This window comes from Orbicella franksi, chromosome 13 (assembly GCF_964199315.1).
Source record: "Orbicella franksi chromosome 13, jaOrbFran1.1, whole genome shotgun sequence".
In the NCBI taxonomy this organism is placed as follows: domain Eukaryota; kingdom Metazoa; phylum Cnidaria; class Anthozoa; order Scleractinia; family Merulinidae; genus Orbicella; species Orbicella franksi.
This window is the reverse complement of record NC_138157.1, coordinates 17143335-17152245: the sequence shown is the minus strand read 5'-3', so window position 1 is coordinate 17152245 and position 8911 is coordinate 17143335. Positions and strand designations below refer to the sequence as shown.

Below are 8911 nucleotides of genomic sequence, written 5' to 3'. Positions count from 1 at the left end.
TCCCTAGAAGTTTAGCTTTTTTAACTTACTTACTTTTGTCTACTTTTACTAATAGTCCAACATAATTTTACCCTGTTTATACGGCCACTCAAACCAGTTATGTTCCTCTTTCCAGTGTTAATATTGTATGGACTGATTCATTTGAAGTTTCAATTATGTTTGCATTCCGAATGCGTATTAAAGAACAGTTGTTTAGATGTGCAGTTGTGATATATCAGTTAAGACGTCACTCGTGCAATTTAATTTTAGACCAGTTATTAAATTTTATTCCCCCGTTGGTGAACGTATAAACGGGGTTCCACTGTTGTTATACTTTGAAGGATTACTACTGCCACTCTTTATCAAGTGATGTTACAATTTTGGTATCAAACAAATGCTGAATCAGTGATCATTTCATTTTCATGGCAAAATAGGTTACTATAGCACGTCCCAACGCGTTAAAAACACCCTATATTGTTAGCTTTACAGTGGTTATAATTCAAAGACGGCTCAGTGAGACCCGCTCTTAATTATCGATATGAGATAAGCATGTCAAGATACAACTTTTTTTATTGGAGAAGAAGGAAGAAAAGGGAGTTTTAAATTTTGCAAAATTTAAGGTGTTCTCGTAATCTCATAATGCCCTCATTTTGGTGTGCATTACTTTCGTTGAGCTGTGGAACCGTTCCAATATATTTTGCATGTTCAGTGTACTCAAGCATGTAGCGGGCATACAGGTTTTTTTTTTTTCTGTAGAAATTTATTACCGAGTGAATGTAAGGCGGACGGTAGTGTGTGGATTGGCTAGTCAGGGATCAATGAAAGTTAACTTGTGTGGTGAGGTTTGCGGGTTATTTATAATATATAACATATCAAGGAATGTAGTCGATCCGTTTCAGACTGAATGATAGCGAGACTTGGGAATGACTCGAATTATTCGTGCAAATGCATGGTTAACCGATTTTACTGTACTGAGGAAACCGCATTATTAACTACTTATTAACCGAGAATGATGTCTTAAAGGGAAAATCTCAAACCCGGACCATACCGATTTTGACCGAGCGATAGCGAGGTCAATACGGTAAGGCCGAGGTTTGAGATTTTCCCTTAAAGACCGAACGTTCGAGGTTAATAAGTTGTTTATTAAATGATATTTTGCTCTGGTTTTGCGGGCCCGTAATCGGCCCGTGGGCATTACGGGAGAATAATGCCTTGGAATTAGCCAATCAGAGCGTGCGTTATATTGGCTACAAACACAAGACTTAAAATAAGTTCGGATAACGAAAAACGCTTTACGGATAGTCAACAGAGAGGATACTTTATGGTTTTAGTTTTACTGGATATGTAGTCTGATCCAGGCGTTCGGTCAGTTGAGGTGCAGCGCGAAAACGGCGAGAGAAAAAGCAAAAGTGTGGTGGTGTGTATCGAGCGGTGTTCTCTCGCTTTTCCGCGAAGCACTTCTCACTCATTTTTTCTCTCGCCGTTTTTCACGCTAGGTAGGTAAGGCATACGAGTCCGCATACGAGCCTAGAGGCCCACCAGTCTGTAGCTTACCCCGGTTTCTGTAGCATGAAGCGACTAGGAGTACTTCTACTCCCCCCTGGATGGGATGCTAGTCCACCGCAGGGTTACCTCTAGCATTAAACAGTGGTGGAGAGAGGCACTGTGAGAGTTAAGTGGCTTGCCCAGGAATACAACACAGTGTCCCCAGCCACCCGAACTCGGACCGCTCAATCCAGAGTCGAGCGCACTAGCCTTGAGGCAACCTCGCTTAGAACAGGCCACTGATTATATGGATTGCAAAATTGGTTTGACAATTCATTTCGTGGGTGTTTGAATTCACAGGTCAACCCAGGTATGTGCAAAACTACAAAGCTATAAATTGCTGCACCGACAGTAGTCTGCAATTCAACTAAATTACAAGCAGAACACCTCCTAATTTATTTCTTCATGTGTGATTGTGTAACCTACAGTTGTTTCCGAAGCTATAACTTCATGTTTATCACTAAGTGGTACAGACGTCTTACGCTTCCAAAGCTATAGCTACGAAGAGAAAACAACAATTCAGTCATTTAGTATCCTCGCTTGCCACCATGCTACTATTAAAAAAGTGGGTTTTGCGATCTATCGTACTCTTGAATTTCGAAAACAAAAAATAATCAAGGTCCCTGCAAATAGTAAGGATGTCATAACTTCATTTTGTTATAAAAGGTATTGTTACCATTGATTGCTATTTTTAGAATACTAAAAGTATGTCTGAATGTTATGCTATGCCATAACACTTAAGTTTTCCCAATGTGTGGTAACCTTGCTCGTAGTCGAGTATATCTCCAAACCTGAGCTGTTTAACTGGTAGATGTGTCTTGTCAGTGAGGAGACCGCTGTCCTCACGCCATACACGGTCATTCTTGTCACAGTTGCAACCACGACTCGAGTCTGCACATGAGTTGGTCATCCCGCATGCGCACTTACCACTGCCAGGTGATGCTCCACCCCAGTACGTCATTTTAGTAGAGTCACGTGACACCCACCAAGCAAATCCGTCCCTGAATATCATTGACTCATAGCACTCGTACTTGATAAACTGTTCGCACTGTGAGGAGACTCTGGTGAGACTCGCCAGCTGAGACAAGCTCACTCCTCTGTAATGAATGTCACGTGAATAACAACCACCAGGCTCACATCCTTGCACGTGTGTTCTGCTCTCACTGTCGTGGCTGATTACTGTCACGCCAGCTCCATTCTTGTCACTCATGTCACAGTAGACTGTAAATGGTGGCGCTCTTCCCACACCATCTGGATCAATGACGTAATTTCCGCTCGCACTGCTGATATATTTTCTAATCACAGAACAAGAGGTGGCAACCGGAGAATTGATTTTGACTTTGAGTTCTATTGTTCTCAAAGCATTAGTGGCTCTACAGGTGTAAGATCCTTCGTGTGATTTCTTTATATTCGTAATAAGCAGTGTTTCATCCTGTAGAACTCTGGACTTTACAGGAAGTGAAGACATACCATTCTTTGTCCAAGTAATTTTGGTTCTTAGGTCACTCTCGACTATACACGGCAGATGGACACTGGAATCAATCACAGGAGTCACCTGTTGAGGAGGACGGACTTTGAACCGCAAAGGAGGAAATATCGTGAGCTGAGCTGAGTCTGATGCTGATCCCAGAATATTCTCTGCTTCACAAATGTATACTCCACCGTCATTCTTAGTCACACTGTGGATTGTCAGGGTTCCATTCATCACTTCAGTTCTGTCTTCAGGCAAACTACCAACTGACTTAGACCACGCGATAGAAGGACGCGGCTGACCAGTAGCAGTGCAGGCGATCCGGATGTTTTGTCTCTCTTCAGCCATCAAGCGATTGGTTGTCAACAAGAGCTTAGGAGCGACTGTCGAGAAAGAGGAATAATATTATATATCTATGGCCATACTTGTGGGGAATATATCGCAATTTTAAATTAGCATTCTCTTATAGTGTTATTTATATCAACTATTCAGCTGACTTTTAAGTTCCCAACAGATCGACAACAAGAGTCATTTGGACAGCACAAATATACTTTTGGAGAACGCTTAAAAATCTCTCTCTTTCTTTGCTACGACTTGATAATTATAGAGTTGCGTCTGGATTATTTTATGTACTCCCTGGCTAACAGGTAAGTCAAAAAGATATATAAAGAACCTGTTTTAATGCATCAATCAATGTTTTCGTCAGAAAATGTCTAATTTCTGTAACTTACACTGAACAGTTAATTTCGCCGAGGCGTTCACGTGTCCCAGCAAATTTTTAGCTCTACAGTTGTAAACTCCGTCGTCTCCAGGTCTAACGTCCTTAATAATCAGAGCGCCACTGGACTCGACCACGTGACGTCCAACAGGAAGGGACGAATTCAGCCTAGTCCACGTGACTTTGGGACTTGGATTACCATCCGCTGTACATTTTAACATGGCTGTATTCCTTTCATTGACTGTCGTGTCAACAGGACCCCGCAGCAGAGATGGAGCCGAGAGGGACTGGCCCGGCTCGCCTTTCATTCCCGGCGGGCCTCTAGGTCCCACGGGACCGGGGTCTCCCGGCATTCCAACACCCCCCTTTATGCCCATCGGGCCTTGAGCTCCTGTTGGTCCATGTTTACCAGGAGGTCCGTTTAAACCGGGTCTCCCTGGGGGCCCCGGTCTCCCTCAGGTTCCTTGTTTCCCTCTCCTTCCGGTGTTACCTTTTGGTCCTGATCGGCATAGCGTATTATCTTTAGCAGAGACTTGGTGTTGCAGAAGAGCAAGTTCTTGTTTGATTAGCACTTGAACTTCCTAGGCTGTTAGGGTTGATTTCTGTTGTGAATCAACGGGTGAAGAGCGTTTTGTTCTTGAGATGGCATCCTGTTCGCCTGAAGAATTAAAGTCATTTATTGAGACATTTCCCCTTCCTATTGGACTCGCTCTCTACAAACATACCATCAGCCTTGTTACTTCGTACGTAATTGTGTTATGAGAACTGAAAATTTTACTAAAGGGAAAGTCACGCATTATTTCTGGAGGGAGAGGCGCGCCACAGTAACCGACAAAGAGGGGGGACATGGGGATTTGCGGTGTTGATGTTTTTTTAATGCGGTGATGCGGTGAATAAAATCTCAACATGCGGTGTTGCGGTGATCTCAAACCCTACGGTGTGCGGTGTTTGTGTTTTTCACTCTGCGGTGTTCGGTGAAATGAAATTATTTGCGGTGCTGGGGGTTTTTGATTTACCTTTCTCAAACCTTAGCATGTAAACTTCGTTAATCCATGCTAATTTATGACAAACACATACCATTGAGGTGAATAATTTGTAACAAAATACAGACCATCACTGTCTAGTCAATCTTCAATATGCTTCGGCCGCCAATCCGAAGCTGTTTTCATTTATACGTAACTTGACAAGTAACTTGACCTCTACCACCCGGAATTCAGTGTTTGGTAGACACGCGGAGGAGCGAGGACAGAAACAATCCTGGAAATTCTGGAAAAGCCAAGGCCGAATATAATGTATTAATGACTGCGCAGCTCTTTTCTACGAAAAATGGAAAAGGTGGCGAAAACCACCGGCCACAAAATATGTTCAGATGTCGCGTCGGCAGGGAAGAAAGAAGGCTTTCTAAGCTAAGGAAGCTTTGTAACTTACGCACGTTTCCTATTTTTTTCCTTTTGCTGTTCGGCTTCGTCTAGAGGTCATTCTGATACCGGTGTATACTCGCTCCAAGGTTCTGCGACTTTCTTGACCTTCTATTTTTTCAAACGATTATCGATATCGAACGCAAACGCAGCTAGCTCTGGAAAGTAATACTTTCAGTCAAGATAGGACTTCAGTCAGTGGGTTTATACACCAAGAAAAGTGAGCGAAGTAAAAGAAGAGAGGGATCTGGGGTAAAGGCCATCCCTCAAGGCTCCTCTCTTTTTTCTTCGTCCGCTTCCTAGCTTCGTGCAAGGTTTCTTCAGAAGAGCAAGAAAACTGATTTACAGGCATCAGCAGTATCGACATATGCGCAATGTAAAGCGTTGTGATGCGCTTATTTTGTGGAAAATTGTCGAGGCATTAAAGTATTATTTTAGTGTAGATGAACGAATCATGGCGCTAAAAATACGTTTTGCGGTGACGGTGTTTCGTTGACTTTTCTTGCGGTGATGCGGTGTTCGTTAATTTTTTTTTTTTTTTTTTGCGGTGTTGCGGTGTTCAGAACACCCCCATGTCCCCCTCGACAAATTATCCGAGAAAGTATAACCGTAAAACAGTACAAAGTGACTTTCATTGGAATCATCAGCAGCAAACCTACCTTTGGCGGTCGTTTGCCAATGGCGGCTTGTAGCCATAACTTGCCATTTTCCGTAATTATGTTCAACTTTTCGAAGGATTTCTCTCTCCATCTTATCACAGAATGTCACTGAGTGTGATATCAGTCGATGATGTTTTTGTATTCTGATTTCCACGTGAATTAGTGCGATGCAACACACAACAGACAACAACAGACCTGACACGGAACACAAGCGGTCCAGTGTCTGTCTTTTCTTCGCATGCTTCTCTTCTCTATTTTGTTGTTTCATCGTTGCAGCTGCCACCAGAAAACTGCGAAAATGCACTGATGTTGAAAACGTAATCTTTACTCTTTAATCTGCTCTGTCACTGTGGATTTTTTCCGTTTAAAGACGATGTAGTAGACTGAACTGATGTTTGGAATTTTACTGAGTGACTGAAGTAACGCGATATGTATGGGGCGCCGTTTGTAAAAAAATTATTTAGCTTAATTTTATCATTTGTTTTCGTTATTTACTAAATAAAGTTTTGTGATATGAAATCATGTATTTATGATTTGATATAATAAATTACTATTTTAAATCATGGGTTTATGATTTGATATAATAAATCCTGATTTCAAATCATGTGTTCATGGTTTGATATAATAAATCCTGGTTTCATATCATGCGTCTATGATTTGATATAATAAATTCTGATTTCAAATCATGTGTTCATGGTTTGATATAATAAATCCTGGTTTCATATCATGCGTCTATGATTTGAAATCACGACTTCATGATTTAAATTAAACTTTCACATTTGATATCAGTGAAATCATGATTTAACTTAATAAGTATGATTTAACTTAATACATAATCCGCGCGAGCGAGGACATGTGACAAGTCACATGATCATCTATTGCGCGGGAAAACACAAAACATGTCGGATGAACTTTCAAGGTCAATAGCTTCTGCCGTATCCCAGGCAGTTCAAAGGGCCGTCGATGAGGCTCTATCGCGTCTTCCAAGTCAGGCAGTCACTTCAACAAGTTCAAGCTCCACCTCAAGCTCGACCTCGATCTCCACATCGAGCTCAAATTCAAATTCTCAAGAGGTACGTACATGTGCTGGCCGGCAAACAGTCATTGTGTTCCTCTGAAATCTAGTGTGTTATTTAATACTGAATATTTAGCCATTTTCAATTTTCCTGACTTACTGTATTTTTTGATGCTGGTTCCTGTGGTTTGCATGTTGTTCCAGCAGCTCTATAAAAGTTGCGTTTTGAACAGAAATCCCCCGTCTTTTACACATTGTATTTTCTCACCGTTGCGTGACTTTGTTGATAGTCGCTTCAACCACCTGAAACGAAACTTTAGCTTGTCATATCGAACTTCCGGTTTCACTTTATTTAGTGTTTATTTATATGGGGAAAGCTTACAAGGTAGATCAGTAACAATTGTTTACCACCGTTTCAGGACATGGTACCTTGTTCTGTGTCAACGGCTAGTCATGGAGAGCAACCTCATTCGTTAAATGAAGGCACCAGGTGAAATATCTTTCATTAATGAACACTGTTTAATGTACATGTATACGATATAAAAATGTAAGTATGAAATTGGACACTGCTGGACTCCACTTTGAAGAAATTACGTAACAAGAGGTATCTACTGAGTAACTATGGATACCGATTTCGGTTCTCACCCAGTGAACGCTTTCAGCGCTCTAAGTGTGCTTTTTGTAATCTTTTATTACAGCCATCAGAGAAGAGCTGGTAGGCCACAAAAGACAATATCCAAGGAACTCTTGGAGAATCTTCTGATGTTGAAAGTCACCATTTCGGGAGTGGCAAGTTTTTTTGAGGTATCGCGGCCATTCGTTTACAAAGCAATTCGGGATTACGGCATAGAGTATAGAAATTTACTGATTTATTGGATTCTCGACTGGAGGAGATAGTGGCGTCCGTTAAAGAGAATCATCCACGTGCTGGTGAAGTGATGTTACAGGGTCATTTACGAGCGCAGGGTTTGCATGTACAGCTATACATCAGAGTGATCCCATGGGTGCAGAGGCAAGACGAAGACCACCCATTCGTCGACGTGTCTATTCGGTTCCATGCCCAAATTATTTATGGCACATAGACGGTAATCATAAGCTAATTAGGTGGCGAATGGTTCTCCATCATGCCGTCGACGGCTTCAGTCGCCTCATTGTTTTTTCCCGCTGTTCAGCAAATAACAGGGCTGCAACCGTACTATCTCTATACCAAGATGCAATACGACAATACGGACGTCCGTTCAGAGTCAGAACGGATCATGGGGGGGGGGAGGGAATGTCGCTCTCTGGAACGACATGGTAAATGCCTGGGGCGAAGAAGCCAGACCCGTTGTCGTCGGCAGCTCCGTACATAACCAGCGCATCGAGCGCCACAATCGAGCTGTTAACGAGCAAGTGTTTAATGGATTCAAACAAGAATTTTATGACCTAGAGAGGGAGGGAATTTTGGATCCTTTAAACGAGACAGACATGTTTTGTCTACAGTACATATACCTGCCAAGAATAAACAGGAGACTGACAGAATTCACTGATGCTCATAACAATCATGCCGTGTCAACAGAGAGGAACAATTCTCCGGCTCAGTTGTTTTGGTTAAATCTCCATCTTACTGCCTTCAGAGGAGGCAGGTCTTCTGACGATGCTTGGTGTGGTATGAACGTCCGAGATTTGATGTCAAGTCAAACTCTTCCACACGTGCAAGTTCCTGATACAAGTAATCCTCTTAGCAACGATTCTTACCTTCGACTGCAGCGTAATGTGGACCCTCTCTCCTCGGCCAGCGGCAAAGAACTATACCGCTGTGCTGTGCAAATGGTGGGAGAAATGATGCAACAACAAGACAGCAATGACTAAACGTGATTTAGATAACAATTTATTTTACTGTGCATTTTTATTCTGGGTTGTAACAGAGCAAACCCGAGGTGACCATTAGTCAAAGCTCGTAGCATTAACTTCACTATAACTGAAGCTTTAAAACCAACTGCAAACCGAACGCCATCAAGGGCAAGTGTTTCTGAGACTTAGCAGGGGGTGGGAGAGGGGAAAAAGTCTCCCCTATTAATGGTTACGTCTAATGTCCCTAGTTAAAGAATTCGCGTCCCTCCCTCC

General features: G+C 42.3%; 1 protein-coding gene and 2 pseudogenes across 2 annotated transcripts in view; 2 read left to right on the top strand and 1 right to left on the bottom strand.

Annotated features, from left to right (window-relative positions):
* Nucleotides 1–8911, top strand: part of LOC145466423 (rotatin-like) — a 193396-nt gene that overhangs the window by 164237 nt on the left and 20248 nt on the right. The gene's annotated exons all lie outside the window — the stretch shown is intronic.
* On the bottom strand, nucleotides 1014–6184 carry LOC145466440 (uncharacterized; annotated as a pseudogene). Its single transcript, XR_014041891.1, has 3 exons — nucleotides 5791–6184; nucleotides 3727–4371; nucleotides 1014–3378 (listed from the first exon to the last, which is right to left on the bottom strand). The product of XR_014041891.1 is annotated as an uncharacterized LOC145466440 (transcript).
* On the top strand, nucleotides 7131–8906 carry LOC145466518 (uncharacterized; annotated as a pseudogene).